Source organism: Schistocerca serialis, chromosome 9, assembly GCF_023864345.2.
Source record: "Schistocerca serialis cubense isolate TAMUIC-IGC-003099 chromosome 9, iqSchSeri2.2, whole genome shotgun sequence".
In the NCBI taxonomy this organism is placed as follows: Eukaryota; Metazoa; Arthropoda; class Insecta; order Orthoptera; family Acrididae; genus Schistocerca; species Schistocerca serialis.
The window spans coordinates 464,848,858-464,870,671 of NC_064646.1; the positions used below are offsets into that span (position 1 = coordinate 464,848,858).

General features: G+C 46.8%; 1 protein-coding gene across 5 annotated transcripts in view; it reads left to right on the forward strand.

The window, feature by feature from the left end:
• The window catches only part of LOC126418863 (uncharacterized), a 61,893-nt gene that overhangs the window by 21,254 nt on the left and 18,825 nt on the right, over positions 1-21,814 (forward strand). The window lies entirely within an intron of this gene.

A 21,814-nucleotide genomic window follows, 5' to 3' on the forward strand; every position in this document is an offset into this window, starting at 1 on the left:
CATTTAATGACTGGAGCTTTTGCAGTCCCCTACCAACTTTCATTCATTAGTTTCTATCCCACTGGCTGACCATCAATGGGCTAGTGACCTCTTGTCAGGCTGCTGGTCATCCCTGTGTTGCAAGTCAATGATTTTTGGTTTTTGTATAGCACCCACTCGATAACCTCTGCTCAATGCCGGTCATGCACTCCTGCCATTGTACAGTGGTCCATCCTAACCCAGAACTCTTCTTAGGTATGCTGCAAAATGGACATTATTGCACAATCCCATTTCTTGGGCCTCCTTTTTGATAAAAATTTGGTCTTGGCTACCCCATATTTGTCACCTGAAGAAGCAGCTGCATGTGGAAGCTTAATGCTCTCATGCTTTCTTGCCTACACGTCTTGATGTGCAGATCGTACTACTCTTGTCCGTATTTACTGTGCCCTGGTTTCGTCCCAAGTGGACTAATGTTGCCTGGTTTATGGCTTGGCAGCTCCTTCAGCTCTGAGACTGTTAGACCCAGTCCACCATTGTGACATGTCTGTTGTGTCTTTTGGACCGATCCTGCAGACAGTCTCATTGCTGAAGTGGGGATCATTCCTCATCAGACACGATGGTACCAGCTCCTAGTTTCTTATGCAATTGACATTTGACAGTTCCCTGATCATCTCATGTATCCCATTCTCTTTACACACAAGGCATGTCATCCTGATTCCCACTGTCAGGTGGGATTACTGGTTGGAAAGCACCTTGCCTCCCTCTGCTAAAATCTCCATCTCTCCTCCCTGGACTGTGCTCGCCTTGTTTTCTCATGCACTCCCCCTTGGATGGTGACCAGGCCATGAATTAGGACCAGTATAGGTCCTAGTCTCTGTTGGTCCCCATGACCTTTCAGTGTCTGTCGCGTAGTTCTTCAAGAATTCCAGGATGCTGTCATCTTTTACAATGATGGCTCTAAAACTGTGAATTATACGGGCTATGCTTTTACATCTTCTGTCGATATGGAATGCCATTCACTGCCAGGAACGTATAGTGTGTACAGCAGAGCTAACAGCCATTAGCAGAGCCCTCTATTTTATTAAAGGGGCTTATCTGTCCCGGTTTTTTAATATGTAGTGACTTAGCGAGCACTCTCCAGGTGCTTGACTGATGCTATTTCTGTCACCCTTTGGTCTCCAATATTCATGACCTCCTTCTACATCTACATCTACATTGGTACTCCGCAAGCCACCCAACGGTGTGTGGCGGAGGGCACTTTACGTGCCACTGTCATTACCTCCCTTTCCTGTTCCAGTCGCGTATGGTTCGCGGGAAGAACGACTGTCTGAAAGCCTCCGTGCGCGCTCTAATCTCTCTAATTTTACATTCGTGATCTCCTCGGGAAGTATAAGTAGGGGGAAGCAATATATTCGATACCTCATCCAGAAACGCACCCTCTCGAAACCTGGCGAGCAAGCTACACCGCGATGCAGAGCGCCTCTCTTGCAGAGTCTGCCACTTGAGTTTATTAAACATCTCCGTAACGCTATCACGGTTACCAAATAACCCAGTGACGAAACGCGCCGCTCTTCTTTGGATCTTCTCTATCTCCTCCGTCAACCCTACCTGGTACGGATCCCACACTGATGAGCAATACTCAAGTATAGGTCGAACGAGTGTTTTGTAAGCCACCTCCTTTGTTGATGGACTACATTTTCTAAGCACTCTCCCAATGAATCTCAACCTGGTACCCGCCTTACCAACAATTAATTTTATATGATCATTCCACTTCAAATCGTTCCGTACGCATACTCCCAGATATTTTACAGAAGTAACTGCTACCAGTGTTTGTTCCGCTATCATATAATCATACAATAAAGGATCCTTCTTTCTATGTATTCGCAATACATTACATTTGTCTATGTTAAGGGTCAGTTGCCACTCACTGCACCAAGTGCCTATCCGCTGCAGATCTTCCTGTATTTCGCTACAATTTTCTAATGCAGCAACTTCTCTGTATACTACAGCATCATCCGCGAAAAGCCGCATGGAACTTCCGACACTATCTACTAAGTCATTTATATATATTGTGAAAAGCAATGGTCCCATAACACTCCCCTGTGGCAAGCCAGAGGTTACTTTAACGTCTGTAGACGTCTCTCCATTGATAACAACATGCTGTGTTCTGTTTGCTAAAAACTCTTCAATCCAACCACACAGCTGGTCTGATATTCCGTAGGCTCTTACTTTGTTTATCAGGCGACAGTGCGGAACTGTATCGAACGCCTTCCGGAAGTCAAGAAAAATAGCATCTACCTGGGAGCCTGTATCTAATATTTTCTGGGTCTCATGAACAAATAAGGCGAGTTGGGTCTCACACGATCGCTGTTTCCGGAATCCATGTTGATTCCTACATAGTAGATTCTGGGTTTCCAGAAATGACATGATACGCGAGCAAAAAACATGTTCTAAAATTCTACAAGAGATCGACGTCAGAGATATAGGTCTATAGTTTTGCGCATCTGCTCGACGACCCTTCTTGAAGACTGGGACTATCTGTGCTCTTTTCCAATCATTTGGAACCCTCCGTTCCTCTAGAGACTTGCGGTACACGGCTGTTAGAAGGGGGGCAAGTTCTTTCGCGTACTCTGTGTAGAATCGAATTGGTATCCCGTCAGGTCCAGTGGACTTTCCTCTATTGAGTGATTCCAGTTGCTTTTCTATTCCTTGGACACTTATTTCGATGTCAGCCATTTTTTCGTTTGTGCGAGGATTTAGAGAAGGAACTGCAGTGCGGTCTTCCTCTGTGAAACAGCTTTGGAAAAAGGTGTTTAGTATTTCAGCTTTACGCGTGTCATCCTCTGTTTCAATGCCATCATCATCCCGTAGTGTCTGGATATGCTGTTTCGAGCCTCTTACTGATTTAACGTAAGACCAGAACTTCCTAGGATTTTCTGTCAAGTCGGTACATAGAATTTTACTTTCGAATTCAATGAACGCTTCACGCATAGCCCTCCTTACGCTAACTTTGACATCGTTTAGCTTCTGTTTGTCTGAGAGGTTTTGGCTGCGTTTAAACTTGGAGTGGAGCTCTCTTTGCTTTCGCAGTAGTTTCCTAACTTTGTTGTTGTACCACGGTGGGTTTTTCCCGTCCCTCACTGTTTTACTCGGCACGTACCTGTCTAAAACGCATTTTACGATTGCCTTGAACTTTTTCCATAAACACTCAACATTGTCAGTGTCGGAACAGAAATTTTCGTTTTGATCTGTTAGGTAGTCTGAAATCTGCCTTCTATTACTCTTGCTAAACAGATAAACCTTCCTCCCTTTTTTTATATTCCTATTAACTTCCATATTCAGGGATGCTGCAACGGCCTTATGATCACTGATTCCCTGTTCTGTACATACAGATTCGAAAAGTTCGGGTCTGTTTGTTATCAGTAGGTCCAATATGTTATCTCCACGAGTCGGTTCTCTGTTTAATTGCTCGAGGTAATTTTCGGATAGTGCACTCAGTATAATGTCACTCGATGCTCTGTCCCTACCACCCGTCCTAAACATCTGAGTGTCCCAGTCTATATCTGGTAAATTGAAATCTCCACCTAAAACTATAACATGCTGAGAAAATTTATGTGAAATGTATTCCAAATTTTCTCTCAGTTGTTCTGCCACTAATGCTGCTGAGTCGGGAGGTCGGTAAAAGGAGCCAATTATTACCCTAGTTCGGTTGTTTAGTGTAACCTCCACCCATAATAATTCACAGGAACTATCCACTTCTACTTCACTACAGGATAAACTACTACTAACAGCGATGAACACTCCACCACCGGTTGCATGCAATCTATCCTTTCTAAACACCGTCTGTACCTTTGTAAAAATTTCGGCAGAATTTATCTCTGGCTTAAGCCAGCTTTCTGTACCTATAACGATTTCAGCTTCGGTGCTTTCTATCAGCGCTTGAAGTTCCGGTACTGTCTTGCTGACCTTCATTGTGCTGCCTACTCAGTTGTCTTTCACTGGATCCCAAGTCTTGTGGGTGTTTTGGGGAATGAACTGGCTGACTGTTCGGCTAGAGGAGCACTTACTCACTTCCCATTTGCCGTACCAACACCAGGTGTGGCTTTGTGGGTGCACACGAGATCTGTGCTCACTCGAAAAGTGGAAAGACATCTGGTGGGCTACTGCCCATCTAATAATCTCTGCGCAATCAAGGTGGTGCTCTTCCTTCTCCTTCTCCCAGGGGGAATTCACAGTCCTATGTTATCTCTGCATTGGTGACACCAGATTAACCCAGAGATATATTTTGTGTAATGAGCAGCATCCACATTGTGCATTGTGGTTGTGTGTGCCCTTGACCTGCTTCTGTTTTCTTTATAATTCCTCCCCCCTCCCCCCCCTGCCCTTCACCCCTCCCCCACCCCTCAGTTTTTAGGATTTAATCTATTTCCGGAGCAGGGGCAGGGTGGTTGGGGATGGGCTGTCTCCCACTGTATGCTAGGTCTGGGGGATCCTTAACCCTACCTCCTTGACCAGGCTTCTCTCTTATCCCTCTATTACTCAGTTTTAATGACTTTTAGCTTCAGTTTGCCTATTTTCTGCCATGCCCAATTTTCTGTTCTCGGTGTTGCACCTTGCTGAATAGTGTGTGCTCTTGACTGTAATGGATGAAGGGTGGGACATCTGTGGACAGGACATTTCCTGTTGCATGCAGAGCCCTGAGGATGCCTATCAGCTGACTTCCATATTTCGTTCATCTTGCTTTTATTATTGATGGTACAAAAGATATACATGACATTTTTTAGCCTTCTCTGTCTTGCTGTTTGAATCTCACAACTAGACCAGAAAATTTTTTCAGTGAACATCTCTTCTTCTGGATGCAGTGCTCTTGGATCAGAGGATTGGTGACCCTGTGGGCCATCCCCGCCCCCTCCTCCAATCAACCAACCAACCAACCAAAACTTCTACACACTGCAGGGGCTTACATGTTCGCACAAGTTCTGTGTGTGTGAAGCTGTGAGCAAGCTGTATATGTAAAGCACGTGTTACGGTGCTACCGGGAGGGGGGTTATTGTGTGTACTTCATCACTCGGGAAATAAGTTCTGTTCAACATGTTTGTCATTTGGCTTGCCCTGTGGATGGTGGGACAATGTATGGTCAGTTTGGTTCACAGTTTGCCTACAGGTAACCACACAGCTGAGTTAAATCCCTGGTGTTCAATCTGCAAGTTCTCTTTTTTAGCTATCTGACCTCTATAGGTCTGCCAATTTCTGACTGAGATGAAGGTTGACAACACGTGGCAATTTTAATTTAAATATTTGTTTATTGAAAGGTATGTTTATAAATCACACTTGACATCTGATGTTGCCCCGAATGGACATACAACAGCATCTGTATCTATCGTAGCATTGACCTGAAAAACTGCTCTGAATTCTTATTGAGTGAAAAGTATACACAGTGCGAGTGAATTTAATCAGAGTTGTGAACAAGTGCGAGTTCACAAAAATTTGATGAATTTAACTTTCAGTTCTTGCTCCATTTCGCAAACCCATATAATTTTGGAAGTTTGCTCAAGCACCAGTGGCATAGAAATAAAGTTACAGTAAGCAGTGGTTATTTATGTTAGTGATAAAGTTAAAAGTCCATAACTATTCTGCACATGAAAAAAATATTCTGAATATTGTCAAATTTCTTTAAAGCTTCTTGGGACCTTAACTTTTTCTTGCAGGAGTCGTGCAAAATGTTGTTCTCCCAAAACATTAAGTTTTCTAATCTTTCCACCGTCCTAAATTCCAAGTTTCTCTGCAAATCAACACAGGCTACATATACTTCTGCACATGAAATATTATTGGCCCTTTCGTATAGGGCTCTCTTATTCCATTGTTTCAGGGGAATGCTCTTGGTTGTTCAGTGGTTTTCCCTGATGGGGTTTTTAAAGTGCGTTACAAATTATGATGCGGAGTTATATGGCATTCTAATGGCACTGGAGAAGGTTCACAGACATCACCGTACGAGTTTTCATGTCTGTTCCGACTCTCTTAGTGCACTGCAAGCGCTTTGCCAAATGTATCCGGTAGACCCGCTGATTCACCTCATCCATGACTGCTTACAGCGGCTCCAACGCCGTGGCAAGAAGGTGATCTTTTGCCGGGTACCTGACCATGTTGGGATACAGGGTAACGACATGGGTGATAAAGCTGCCAAGGAAGCATGTTGGGATGGTGCTGTCCATCAATGTCCCATCCCGTTGCATGCCGTTATCTCATTTTCTGACAGATGCGTCAGTGGGAGACTGAATAGCTGCAGGTGTCGGACATCAAACTGCGGTCACTCAAACTGACCACAAAAGCTTGATGGACTTCGTGTCAGCCTCGCCGCTGGAAGGAGGTTTTGCTTACCAGACTGTGCATTGGGCATAGCCTTTTCACACATAGCTTCCTCCTCCGGGGGGAGAATCCACCTTTCTGTGAAGTTTGCGGTGTGCCACTTTCAGTTCAGCATATTGTGGCTACGTGTGTCCTTATACTGCTAATAGGGCAGCCCTTGGTCTCGCTGGAGATCTGCCCACTGTCTTCGCAGATACCAATACCAGTGTTAACAGAGTGGTGAAATTTTGTGAACTGTCAGGTCTCATCCCTAAACTAGTGGGGTAGGGCGGCAGACTTTAGTATGTTATAAACTACTCTGCATGTGGGGACAGCCTTCATCCCCACCCATGAGATTTCCTGTTGTTGTTTCATCAGGGCGCTTGATGACCGTGATGTCGAGTGCCCCCTCAACCCAACTCTTCATCATCGTCATCATCATCATCATCATCATCATCATCATCATCATCCTCATCGGGGCATTGGCTGTGAGTAATCCGTGGTTAATATAAGACGATCTGATAATTTCTCTTACTCTACTTTAGTGTTGTTGATCATGCCAGTTTTCATTGTGTTTTTTAGCCTTTATCATTTCTTTCTATTACAGAACTCCCTTCCTCTTACCCCTTACCCCCCTCCGAAACCCCGCTTACCACCACAACCACTCTTTGGTGAGTATGGGGTAGCTAACACAGGATCTCAGACTTTGCAGTACTACTTCCTCTTTCTGTGCTGCAAATCCCTACACTTTGACTATCTTATATCTCTTCTGATTTCCCCTCAGATGGTCCTTTTGGTACAGACCTGCTGGACTTTGCTATCTTCACCTTAGTGATTATATGGTCGTCATTATAGGGTTTGGCCTGCCATCTTTTCCAAATTTTACTGAAGTGCTTGTCATGCAGGGAAGGTTGCCCACTGTGATGTATGCTCCACCTCTGTGCCTTTCTACCCTGGCACCCTTCCATCTTGTTGTCATAGTACATCCAAAACCCAACATGGTAGCCATCCCGTTCTGAGGATCATCAAATACCTGCACAATGGCAGCCCCCTGACCATGCAAGAAGTGTAGTATCGTTGCCTGCGCTGCACACTGTCCGTCTATGCCATGGATTATTTGCCCATCATGGCTGGGGCATGGGACTCACGGAAACTGATTACTGGCCAGGTAGCCCTTGCTGTGGCTGGGTGGTGCCCATGGGGAGAGCCCCCTTTCAGAGTGGATGGCACCATTGCAGATAGTGCGCACATGAAGTGACTTAAACTTTCTCCTGCTGCTGGTTACATCGACGCAGCAGTCTTCAAATGGAAAGGGCTCATATGATGCAACAAAGTATGATCCCAACACGTTCCCTTCCCTGGCCATGCCATAGGAGTAATGCAGAACTAGATGACAAGGAGTAAAATCCTCTCCCCATTTCCTGGTATGTAACTGGACCAGTGGAACACCTTTTTGGCCAGAGAGCCTTTATTTTTTGTGGGGCCTGTTGAAGACAATTATGGGGAAATTGCAGCCATCTCTAAGATGAAGCTAGAGGTTCCCTCCTGATAAAAATGACATCTCCTGCCCAGTCACAGACGCTGCTCCCTCTTGAAAGGTTGGGTAACATTACTGTGACTGCCATTCCCCGCAAGAGTCTCAGTGTGATCCAGGACATCACCTGCGATCTTCTTTTGTAATCTGATGAGGAGCTGCTGGCCTACTTAGAGCGATGTGGTGTACACTTCATCTGGCAAGTCGATAGGAGAACAAGGGAGCGCCTGGCCACGGTTCATGCAGCTCCCGCTGTTAGAGGTTGGAGTCGGGCATGGGTGCCTGTGTTGTCCTTAGCATAAGTTAGTTTAAGTTAGATTAAGTAGTGTATAAGCCTAGGGGCCAATGACCTCAGTAGTGCGGTCCTATAGGAACTTTACCACCATCACCACCACCAGAACAAGGGAAAACCAAGTTGCTCCCGGGGCCTTCACTTTGGCTTTCGAGGGTGGTACTTTGCTTGAGTAGGTCAAGATGTTGGTCTATTGGTGTGACATGAAACACAAAGTTTCTTCTTCTATGAGATGCTTTAGGTTTAGGAAGTGTGGACATATGTCTCCCCATTACACCTCTAATCGTGTCTGCATGGATTGTGGCCATGCTGCATGTGAACTTTCCTTGTGCCCCTGCGCCCATCTGTGTAAATTGCTGCAAGCTCCACTCTCTCTGCTCAACAGATGGCTCCGTTTTTAAGCACGACAGGAAAATCCAATTGTATAAGACCCTGGACAGGCTCACATATCAAGAGGCTAGAAAGAAGTATGAGCATATTAATCCCATACAAATGACAGAATTTTACACTACAGCTGCAACATCATCGCCTTCTCTCTCTACTGTGCCTTCCTCTGTTGCACCTCTTAAAATGGGTCCTCCGAGCCATTTGCTGATACCTGCCCCACCCCGTCCCCCCCTCGACTGTTGAGGTCCCTTCTGGTGCTTCCACTACACCTACTTCGGGAGCATTGGTCCTCACATGCTGGGGTCACTGGTCCCCACCCCAAGCTGGAGGCCCCTCATCCTCCTCTGGCTTCTCTAGCAAGGAAAAGTCCCTTGGGACTCGTCTTTACATGGTTCCTGCTGGTCCCCAGCCAGACAGCACCCGGTGGCTGAAGTGACAACAGGCTGCTGGCAGCAGATTTATCATTCTTCCTCTGTCTCTGAAACCATTTCAGGGACATGGCAGCACATGACCCAGGGTCATAACTTGCCCTCCTGTTCCCGTGTAGTCGCTTCAGGGCCCACAGTATTCACACAGTCCGATCCTCCAGTGGAATTGTAACAGGTTTTCCCACCACCTGGCTGAGCTACAGTAGCTTTTAAGCACTTACCCTGCATTCTGTATTGCAGTCCAGTTAATGTTGTTTCCAGCAATTTGAACTCTTGCCCTTCATGGCTACTGAGGTTATGTTAAGAAACATAGATTATGAGAGGGTATCAGGTGGAGTTTGTATGTGCTGGACTCCGTATACAGTGATCTTGTGCCTCGTGATACATCTTTGAAGGCTGTGATAGACCAGGTAAGGACACATAATGATTTTACCATCTGTAATGTTTATTTCCCTCCAGATTTTACCATCTATAACATTTATCTCCTGATGATGTCATGTCCCAGAATGTACTGCCTCCATTGCTTTCTCACCTCCCTTCAATTTTCCACTCTTGGGTGACTTCAACATCCATAACCCTTTGTGGGGTGGTACAGTGATCAGTTGCCTCTTGAACTCTGGTGTCTCCCTAAACTTCAGTGTAGAACACAAAACTTAATAGGCCATTGATCTCTCCTTGTGCAGTCCAGTGATCAGTTCCCGATCTTCCTATCCCTCCCTTAGCATTGCTCTCCTGGATGCGTCCCCAGATGGGTTCTCTGTAATGGTGCTGACTGGGATGGGTTCACCTCTTGTTGTCATCCTTAGTTCCCCATTGCAAGGTAGTATTGATGTGTCTGTTCAGCATACAATGGCAGCCATTCTTTTAGCAGCAAAGTAAGCCAGACCCTCTTCCTTGGGATCCCCCTATCAGATGATGCTGGTGGACCCCTTGGGCCCTGCGGCCATTAGATATTGTAGGAGGGCTCTCCAACGCCATAAGCAGCACCCTTCGCAGGAGCACCCCATTCCTTTAAATGGGTCTATCCCCGCATCCACTACCTCATAAAACTATGAAAGCAAGCGTCCTGAAAAAAGTATGTTTCCACTGTTGGACCACATACCTCTCCATCACAGGTATGGGCAAAAATTAGATTGCTCTACAGCTTCGACTCCGTCAGGTACATCAAGTATTTCCTTAGATGTTGCTATTTATACTGATCCAGACGGTGTGAGCATTATTACTGCACATTTGCATCTGACAACTACCAACCCATCTTTTGGCTCATTGAATAGTGGGCGGAACCAATGCATTTATCTTTTACTACCTGCAATATGTCATATAATACTCCATTCAGTGAATGGGAACTCCTCAGTGCCCTAGCACTTTCCCGGATATGGCCCAAGGGCCAGCCCGCATCCACATCCAGATGTTAAAACATCTCTCAGTGGATTGTCAGTGTCACACCCTTGCCTCCTTTAGCTGGGTCTGGGACGAGGGTCAGTCCCCGTCTCAGTGGAATGAAAGTGCAGTAGTTCTGGCACTGAAACTAGGTAAGAACCCACTGTAGATAGACAGTGATCATCCAACCAGCCTTACCGTTGTTCTCTGTAAGTCGCTTGAATGCATGGTGAACAAGGGGCTGTATTGGCTCCTCGAGTCTTGGGGCCTTTTGATTGCATATCAGGATGGTTTTCGCAAAGGCCGCTCTGTTGCTGATGATTTGGGTCACCTGGAGTCCACCATCCAGACGGCCTTTTACTCATCATCAGCACGTATTTGTTGTCTTTTCCGATGTACAGAAGGCTTATGACATGACAGGGCATCACCACATCCTTACTACATTACATGGTGGGGTCTCTGGGGTCCACACCCTATTTTTTGTCAAGAACATCCTGTTGCACTGTGTGCTCCAGATTCAGATGGGTGCTTCGTTCAGTACCCCCCCGTGTCCAAGAGAATGAGGTTCCTCAGGGCTCTGTACAGAGCGTCACCCTCTTTTTTTTGGTAGCCATCAGCTGTATAGTGGCAGTTGTAAGGTCTTTGGTATCGCCCTCCGAATATGCTGATGGTTTTTGATTTTGTTGTTGCTCATTCGTATGGTTGTTGCTGAGCATCGCCTACAGGGCACTGAGCATCTCGTACAGGGCACCGTACAAAAGGCGCATTCATGAGCTCTCACCCATGGCTTTGGGTTTTCGGCTGCCAAGATTCGTGTTATGCACTTCTGTCACAGCCGTACTGCCCACCCACACCTAGAGCTTTACCTAAACCATCAATTACTTCTTGTAATTTGACGTTTTGCTTTTTGGGACAAGTCTTAGATTCCTAGCTGACATGGCTTCACCACCTTTGCCAAGTTAAACGAAAGTGCTGGCAACTCCTCAATATACTTCGCTTCCTCAGTAACACTAGCTGGGGAACAGATCACTCTACCCTTTTGTAGCTCCACAAAGCCCTGATTCTTTCCCGTCTTTATTATAAGATTCTTGCATATTGTTCAGCATCACCCTCAGCATTGTGGATACTGGACCTTATTCATCATTGCAGTAGCAGACTTGGGATAGGAACCTTTCAAACTAACCCTGTGAACAGCTTACTAGTTGAGGCTGGAGTCCCTCCATTACCTAACAGGCACCAACAATAGCTGCTGCATTACACTATATGCATTTGTGCCTTCCCTGAATATCCTAACTACTGTGTCCTTTTCCGTGGAAGGGAGCTCCGCCTCCCATAACAGCGACCCAGAACTGGGTTTACAACTGCTGCGCACCTCCAGTGTTTCTGCTCGAATCTGAAACCACCTCGACTGTCGTCTCTGGTCATGAAGAAATCACATCTGCCACATGGCTTGTGCCCTGACCTTGGATTTGTCTCAAAGACTCCTTTGGTCCAAAAGATTCCATTGACTCCACTATTTTTCACCACCTGTTCTTGGTTATCCTTGACATGTATCCGGGTTCAGAAGTGGTATTAACCAATGGCTTAACAGCCGACAGACAAATAGGTTTGGCATGTACATGTGTACGGTGCAGTGAACTCAACCCTTTACCAGATGTCTGCAGTATCTTCACTGTTGAATTGTGGCCATTACACTAGTCGTTAGCCATGTTCATTCTTGCACTGGCAAGAGTATCCTAATCTGTTATGGCACCCTTAGCAACCTTCAGGCTATACAACAGTGCTACTGTCCTAACCCAATGGATATGGCTATCCGGGATCTTGTCTCTGATCTCCTTCTAGCTAGACAACCAGTCATTTTCGTTTGGACCCCGGTCATGTTGGATTTTTGGAAATGAACAAGCTGACCCATTGGTTAAGCTGGCCACCAAGATTCCAATTCTGGAAATTGGGGTCCCAGAACCAGACCTTGCCATACACTGCTGGAAGTATGGAAATCAGAATGGTCTGCCTTGATTCCCCCAAACAAACTGAAGACAATTATCGAGACCACGACCTTGTGGCAGTCTTCTCTGCATGCTTCTCACAGAGCGAGAAGTGGGGATTTACCCGTACAACCATTTCATGAGTCTATCATGAACATCAGGATTCTGATAAAACATCAAATCTCCGACATCACTGCGGCCAGAAAAAGATCCTGCAGAAATGGGACCTAAGACGACTGAAGAGGTTTGTTCAACATGACAGATGTACAGCCCTTCAGCAAATTGCTGCAGATGCTGAGCCATAACAGTCAGCATGTGAACTATTCAACGAAACGCCATCTATATGGGCTTTTGGAGCTGACTGCACAACACAAAGCATTATGCCTCGCCTGGGCCCATCAGCACTGACACTGGACTGTTGATGACTGGAAACATGACTGGAAATGAGTCTCTTTTCAAATTGTATCAAGCAGATGGACTGTAAGAGTATGGAGACAACTTCATGAATCCATGGACCCTGCATGTCAGCAGGGGAATGTTCAAGCTGAGGCTCTGTAATGGTGTGGGGTGGCGTGCAGTTGGAGTGATATGGGACCTCTGTTTCGTCTAGATAAGACTCTGACAGGTGACACGTATGTAAGATCCGTCTGATCACCTGCATCCATTCATGTCCATTGTGCATTCTGACGAACTGGGGCAATTCCTGCAGGACCATGTGACACCCCACACACCCAGAATTGCTACAGAGTGGCTCCAGGAATACTCTTCTGAGCCCCCTGCAGGTTCGGGGGTAAGAATAGGCCCGAGGTATTCCTGCCTGTCGTAAGAGGCAACTAAAAGGAGTCTCAAATGTTTCGGCCTTTATGTGATGGTCCCCTGTTGAGTTTGACCTCCATATCTCAAAATTCTTCCAAAGACCTTTCGCCAGCTTATTGATAGTTGCATTGCAGTACTGCCCGCTCTCCATCTCTTGGGCATGGGTACCTTCCTGCGTGCATTTTCTGCCATGCAGTGTGCAGTGCTGCTTTCTGCACTGATGACGAACATGGACTACTTGTCACCTAATGTCCAGCACGGTAGCCAGTCCGTTGTGGTGGGACCGCCATGTACTCTGTTGGTTGTAGCCCCCTTGCAACACAGGGATCGCTCTGGTGAGGCCTGCGCCATTAACTCCCCATGTATGCCAAGGAGTAGATGCCTATCTCCCTGGGGCATCGGGACTCCCGGCAATGGCCATCCTGCCAGGTGGCCCTTGCTGAGGCTGGGTGGTGCCGTGGGGAGGGCCCTTGGTCAGAGTGGGTGGCATCAGGGCGGATGACCCGCAATGAAGCGTGGTACATCATCTCTCGCTGGTGGCCAGCTGCCAGCAGTCTCTAAGTGTTCTTGGGCTCAATTTAACGCTCAGAAATATGATCCGAAAACATTCCCCTCCCTGGCCACACCGTGGGAGGAGCATAAGTCTCAGGATGGCAGTGACGGTTATTCGCCCTGGTTCCTAGTTTGTACGAGAGCTGATGGGGAGTCTTTCATGTCCCCAAAGCCTCAGTTCTTCGTAGAGCATTTAGAGGACAAGTTTGGGGAGGTGGAGGGCTTGTCCAAAATGCGCTCTGGGTCAGTTTTGATAAATATGGCATCCTCTGCCCAGTCACAAAGGTTACGTGCTTGTGACAAGTTGGGGGATGTTAACATTACCATCACACGACATAAGAGTTACATATGGTCCAGGGTATTATTTTCCGTAGGGACTTACTTTTGCAGTCTGATGACGAGCTGCGCACCAACTTAGAGTGTCGAGGTGTTCATTTTGTCCGGCACATTCATCGGGGTCTGAAGGATAATCAGGTTGCTACCGGTGCCTTCATTTTGGCTTCGAGGGTGATACATTACCGGAGAAGGTCAAGGTGATGGTCTACCAGTGTGATGTCAAGCCCTATATCCCTCCCCTGATGCAGTGCTTCAAGTGCTGGAAGTTTGGCCATATGTCTTCCCGCTGTACTTCCAGCCTCACATGTCGAGATTATGGACGCCTATCAAATCCCAATACTTCGTGTGCCCCACCTCCCATCTGTGTCAACTGTGGAGAGCATCATTCGCCTTGCTCGCCAGACTGCAGGATCTTAAAGAAAGAGCAAAAAATCATGGAATATAAGACCCTGGACCGACTGACCTATACTGAGGCTAAGAGGAAATATGACTGACTACATCCTGTGAGAATGACATCTTCATATGCCGCTGCTACAACAACCATGCTAGCCCCATCAGTTCAGCAAATTCCAGTCGGATCGCCGAGCCGTATAACTCCACATGGCCCCTTGCCTGTGGGGGGCACTACCCACCCAGTTGCTCCTGTGCCACCTACCTCAGAAGCAACCCCCCCCCCCCCCCAACCCATTGGGGACGTCTGTCCCCGCTTCTAAGCTGGAGAAGCGTCCAACTTCTTCGGCTACTCTCGCTCGCAAGGGGTCCTTTGGGTCCCTCCCTTCCCAGGTTTCCACAAGCGGGAAGGATGACGCCCGACAGTGGCATAAGTGCCCACAAGCAGCTGGTTGTAGGGCTTCGCAATTCTCCTCTGTCCCGGAGACTGAATCGACGAAGCCCTCCCAGCTGGTGAAACCCAAGGTGCAGCGAGAGAAGCCCAAGAGGGTGACCTTTAAGGCCAAGGAACCTGCGGTGGCACCCACCCCACTGCACCATTTGAGTTCTGCGTCTGAGGGTGAGGTGGAGATCCTGGCGTCCACTGAGGACCTCGATCTCGCCGGTCCCTCAGACACCATGGATAGCACTTGCACAGGCACTCAATCAATGGCAGCAGGTGACCCAGTGGCGTAATCTGCCTCCCCAGTCCCTTCACGCTTTTCTCAGCTAAGGACAATATCCTCCAGTAGAACTGCAGCGGTTTCTTCCACCATCTTGCTGAGCTCCGACAACTTCTCAGCCTTCACCCTTTCCTCTGCATTGCTCTTCAAGATACTTGGTTTCTGGCAATGTGAACCCCCGCCCTCCGTGGCTATCGGGGTTATTATAGGAACCGGGCAGCTTATGAAGGGGTATCTGGTGGCACCTGCATCTACATCCTTCACTTCCTTCATAGTGAGTCTGTCCCTCTACAAACACCTTTAGAGGCTGTCGCTGTTCGGGTGTGGATGCCACAGGCTGTTACTGTCTGCAGTCTGTACCTTCCACCGGATGGTGATGTCCCGCAGCATGTCCTGGCTGCGCTGATAGCCCAATTGCCACCCCCTTTTCTGTTACTCGGCGACTTCAACACCCATGACCCTCTGTGGGGTGGATCAGTGGCAACAGGCCGAGGTGCCACTGTTGAGCATGTATTGGCACAGCTCAACCTTTCCCTTTGAAATGATGGTGCCTTCACACATTTCAGTGTGGCACATGGCACATACTCAGCAACTGACCTTTCGATTTGCAGCCCTAGCCTCGTACCATCTGTCCAATGGAGGGTGCACAATGACTTGTGCAGTAGTGACCACTTTCCAATATTTCTGTCACTGCCACAGCGCCACCCTTCTGGGCGCACCTGCAGATGGGCTATGAATAAGTCTGACTGGGACTTGTTCTCCTATGTTGTCGCTATTGAGCCTCTTTCCAATGACGCCATTGATGCAGTGGTTCACTCCGCCACCACCGGCAGCATTACTGCCACAGAATCTGCTATTCCCTGTTCTTCTGGGTCCTCTCGGCGGAGCACTGTGCCTTGGTGGTCACCTGAGATCGCTGAGGCGATTAGAGATCGCAGGCGGGCGCTCCAGCGTCACAAGCGGCATCCCTCATTAGAACACCTCATCGCCTTTAAACGGCTCTGTGCGCGGGCCCGCTGCCTCATTCGCCAACACAAGCAGGAGTGCTGAGAAAGGTATGTCTCCACCATTGGCCTCTGTACCTCTCCATCACAGGTATGGGCCAAGATTCAGCGACTCTATGGCTATTGGACCCCCGTCAGTGTCCCTGAGCTTTCACTGAATGGAGCAGTTTGTACTGACCTGGACACAACTTCCAACATCTTAGCAGAGCATTTTGCTCGGAGTTCCGCTTCTGCAAATTACCCACTGGCCTTCCGCTCCATTAAAGAGCAGTTGGAACGTCGGAGCCTTTCATTTCACATGTGCCATCCTGAATCCAACAATGTTCCATTCAGTGAATGGGAATTCCAAAGTGCCCTAGCCACTTGCCCTGATACATCTCCCGGGCCAGATCGCATCCACTGTCAGATGCTCAAACACCTCTCAGTGGACTGCGAGCGACGCCTCCTCGACCTTTACAACCGTATCTGGGTTGAGGGTGAGTTCCCGTCGCAATGGCGGGAAATCATCGTCATCCCCATTTTGAAACCTGGAAAGAACCCTCTGGAGGTGGACAGCTACTGCCCCATTAGCCTCACCAACGTTCTTTGCAAGTTGCTCGAACGCATGGTGAGCTGGCAGTTGAGTTGGGTGCTAAAGTCTTGGGGCCTTCTGACTCCGTCTCAGGTTGGGTTCCGTAAGAGCTGCTGTACCGCCGATAATCTGGTGAGCCTGGAGTCTGCCATCCGTACGGCCTTTGCCCGCCGTCAGCACCTCGTCGCTGTCTTTTTTGACATGGCGACATCACATCATCACATCCTCTCTAAGCTTCATGGTTGGGGTCCGCTGCAGATTTTCATACGAAATTTTCTGTCGCATCGTACCTTCCCCATGCAAGTTGTGGCCTCCCATAGTTCCCCCTGAGTTCAGGAGAACGGGGTACCACAAGGATCTGTCTTAAGTGTCTGGGTGTTTTTAATTGCAATTAATGGGCTCGCTGCGGCGGTGGGAACGTCTGTCTCGGAGTCCTTGTATGCTGATGACTTCTGCCTCTGCTATAGCTCCATTGGCATTGTAGCTGCTGAACGTCAGCTGCAGGGCGCTATCCGCAAGGCGCAGTCTTGGGCTGCAGTGCATGGCTTCCAGTTTTCGGCTGCCAAGACCTGTGTTATGCATTTCTGCTGCCGACGCACAGTTCACTCTGAGCCACGGCTTTATGTTAACGGCGAACCTCTTGCTTTGGTGGAGACACATCGGTTGGGCTCCCTCATATTCGGCAGCTTAAACAGATGTGTTGGCGGCATCTTAATGCTCTGCGACGCTTGAGCCACACCAGCTGGGGAGCTGACCGATCTACCCTGTTACGGCTGTACCAGGCATTAATTCAGTCCTGTCTGGTTTATTGGAGCCTGGCTTATGGTTCACCAACCCCTTCTGCGTTGCAGGTGCTGGACCCTGTCCTTCATCCTTCACAGCAGGATCCGACTTGCCATTGGAACTTTCCTTGCCAGCCCTGTCAACAGCTTACTTGTGGAGGCAAGCGTCCCTCCACTGCGGTTACGGCGCCAATGTTTACTGGCCACTTATGCTACACATGTTTATAACTTGCCCGGGCATCCTAGTTATCGTCTCCTGTTCCCTCAGACGGTCGTCCATCTCCCAGAATGTTGGCCCCGGTAGGGTTGTATGATTGCGGTCCGCGTCAGAGAGCTTCTCTCCGGGCTTGGGGTTTTCCCTCTTCCACCTCCTTTCCGGGCCCTGCCCATGCCTTCGGCTTGAATTGGCACAGGGCCCGAAGGACTCGGTCCCTCCTGAGGCCTTCCGCTACCGCTTTGTTTCCATCCTTGCCACATATCAGGGCTCTGGCGTTGTTTATACTGACGGTTCGATGGTTGCTGGTTGTGTCGGTTAAGCTCTCACTCAAGGGGACCATTATGAACAATACTCATTGCCGGCTGGCTGCAGCGTTTGCACTGCTGAGCTGGTCGTCATATTTCGTGCGCTAGAGTGTATCCGCTCCTGCTCAGGTGAGTCCTTCATTATCTGTAGCGACTCCCTGAGCGGTTTACGAGCTATCGAGCAGTGTTTCCCTCACTCTTGTCTGGTGATGGCTGTCCAGGAGTCCCTTCATACTCTTGCCCATCGTGGTCACTTTGTGGTCTTTGTGTGGACCCTAGGCCATGTTGGGATACTGGGCAACGAACATGTTGACCGCCTGGCCAAACAGGCCACCAGTAAATCATCTCTGGACATTGGCCTCCCGGAGACTGATTTGCGAGCTATCTTATGCCGCAAAGTTTTCGAACTTTGGAACACTGAATGGCACAACCTGACCACACCAAACAAACTCCGTCCTATCAAGGAGACGACAAATGTATGGCGGTCCTCCATGCAAGCCCCTCGAAGGGACTCAGTTGTCCTTTGTCGGCTCCGCATTGGCCACACCCGCTTGACACACAGCTATTTACTGCGCCATGAGGACCCGCCTCTATGTCGGTGCGGGTCGGCTTTGATGGTGGTCCACCTATTGTTGGCCTGTCCCCTTTTAACTACACTCAGGCAGATGTTTGCACTGCCTGATACGCTCCCTGCACTTTTAACAGATGACACTGCCATGACAAGCTTAGTTTTGCGTTTTATTCGTGCAGGGGGCTTTTATCACTTGATCTAAGTGTTTGTCTTTATTTTGTGTCGAGTCTGGCCTTTGGCCTACGATTTTAGACTGAGTTTTTTAGTGTGTTTCTTGGTGGTTGGCTTTTCCTTTTTTGTCTCTATGGTCGGCCAACCACAGTCACACTCTGTGTGATTTTAATTCCTTTTGTCTGGTCTCTGTTTGAGTCTTTCTTGTCCTGTGTCGTCTCTTGTCGTCTCCATTGTTTGTTTTTATTCTTTGTGGGTGTTTGAAGGTTTGGAACAAGGGACTGATGGCCCTAGCAGTCTGGTCCCTTCAATCCCACAAACCAACCAACTCTTCTGACTTTAAACTCTTCTGCTGGCTACCAAACTTCCCAGACAAAAACACTATTGAGCATATCTGGTATGCCTTGCAGCCTTTTGTTGAGAAGAGATCTCCACGCCTTGTACTCTTAAAGGGAGGTGGAACGCCCTATCCCGAAAATGTTAAATTTAGTGATTTGGCTTCCCTGTATTTCAGGAACCACTATAGCCATTGACATGAAACTTTTACAGGGCATTAAACTGTGTGTTCTGAATCTACTGAACTACACTAATTGCATTTCAGCCTCTGCTTTCAGAAATACAAGTTTTTAATTACACATTTAAAATTTTGTGTACTTTTTTGTACGTTATTCTAAATAATTTTTATTATACATAACATTATGTTCTTCTTTTAGTTCAGTAGACACAGGATATGTATGCTATTACTCCCTGAAAATTTGAATAATCTGCTCAAAGTGGTTTCCGAGATTGAAGGAAAAATGCAACAGAAAATGTAAATTTTCAGGAACAGCTTCTAAAGCTTCAAAAGACAATAACTCACTTAATATATGCTTAATCTTTAATTTTTTTGTCACGCAGAAGCACCCTGCACCATACTGTATATCATTCTCTTGATCTTTTTCCAAGTTTTTTCTTCTTTCTGGACTCCTTAGTGACCAACTGTGTTGCATACTCTGCTTTATCAATGCGAACCTTGTCCCTTCATTCAAGTTCTCTGATGCAGTTTACTCTAGGATTACGTCCCATATGCTGTAGCACTTTCACCCTACCGGTTGCCATCATTAAAAGCAATAACAGCATCACTGACTCCCCATTTTAGTGTCTTCATTCCAACAAAAACATTTTTTGGTAAGCGAGTCCATATAAGATTATTGAACGACTCATTGGGATTTTGAGTCTGACCACACAGTCACTTCTTCAGTAATTCAGGATTATTTGCCAGTTGTCTGTAAATAGGTTTTATGATATCCATGACTGCTGCTGGGATGGAATGTTTATGGCTGTATGAACTGCCTGAGTACTGGGTGTTGCGGTAACTGCACCATGAATCAGGTCCAGGAGGGCAAAGGTGGTGTACTGGTTTTTCATCAGTTGACGGTCTGTGGAAGAAGGAAGCCCATCTGTCTGCTTCATTTTCAATATATCTTCTGTATTGTTTCTAATGGCCATCCCATAATACTGCTGTAGTTCATCAATCATTTTGTCTGTCAGCCTGGTTTTACCATCAGACAGTTTCTTGTTTCTCAAATCTGGTGCCCATCCTCTTCTGGACACAGCCAACACATTCCAGTTTTGTGATAATCTTCTCACCATAAGGCTGAGTGGCTACTATACTGTCACATGCTTTTGAGTCTCCATCACCTAAGAACTTAGTGTAATACACTCCCCTTTCGTTGACTGATCGACTAAAAATTTCAACAGCGGCAGAGGCCTCCATACCACCACTTGTCCCTTCTTAATTTCTGTCACAGATATGCCCTTCTTCATTCCCTGACTTACACTTATAACAATGTTTGGTTAAAATCTGGGAATCTACTACCTTTCCAGTATCCACACTGGTCACCATAGCAACAGAATTCTTAGAGCTGTAGCTACGCTTCGGTCAAGTGCCATCAAAAGCTACTGGTATGTCAGTCATATCATCATTTATTTCAACAGCTTTGTTTGATGCACCCTTCTCTGACTCACACGCAACAGATTCCACAGCAGCTCCAATAAATCCTGCATACTTGTCGATTTTACAAGGTGGGCGTGGCATATTCATACACGGCATACATTGTTTGTACTGCAGTGTGTCCTTTGCCAATGGCTCTCAGTCCATAAAACCACCTAACGTACTATAATAAATGATTATCTGTACACTTATCAGAATTCCAAAATTAATGAGTATATTTACAACTGGCACAATTAATGATGAGTTTCCTGGCTAGTCCATTTGACACCTTGCTGTCTACATGTAAACAAACTGGCCCTCCACATATTTTATAACACACTCATTCACCTAACACCATTGTTAGTATATGTAAATGTATTAGAATATAACCTAACCTACCATTTACATCACTTTCGTCTAGAGAAAGCTGTGTATCACATTTTATTTTAATCTTCGAAACACTAATGGGTGTTTCTCTAGATACTGATGAGGTTGCCTGTATGTCATTGTCTGTAACTTCTCACACCACATGTTGAACACAGTGTTTCCCTTTATTCAAAAACTTATTTCCGTGAAACTCACATTTCTTAAAAACACTTCGTTTTGCTGTCTTACTTTTCTTTTTGAGAGATTTACCAATCTATTCGTCACTTTTCCTCAGAAAAACATTAGCACTTCGACATACAATGCCTGTTCATACTATGAAATGATACGATACTGTTTTTGACAGTGCTACCAATACAAATACGTAATTTAACTTGTGTAACACAGCAATCCACAGCCTTCTATATAAAAAATTACCGATTTTATTAGATCTTGAAGTAATGCATGTAAAAATTTTAACATTTTCAACTGGTGTAGATTATATTTAAAAAAAATAAAATAAAATACTTTCCATGAGAGTTTATAAGTGATATATAATTATTTTACTTGGAAAATTGCAAATTTTATAAGGAGAGAAAAATCCAGAAATGTGAAAAAAAGATCTTTTCCGTTCTAACTCTCCATAATGGATTAATGGACAGCCCTGGGATTCATGGTGTCAGTTCTCTCCAGAACGATGTCAGACATTAGT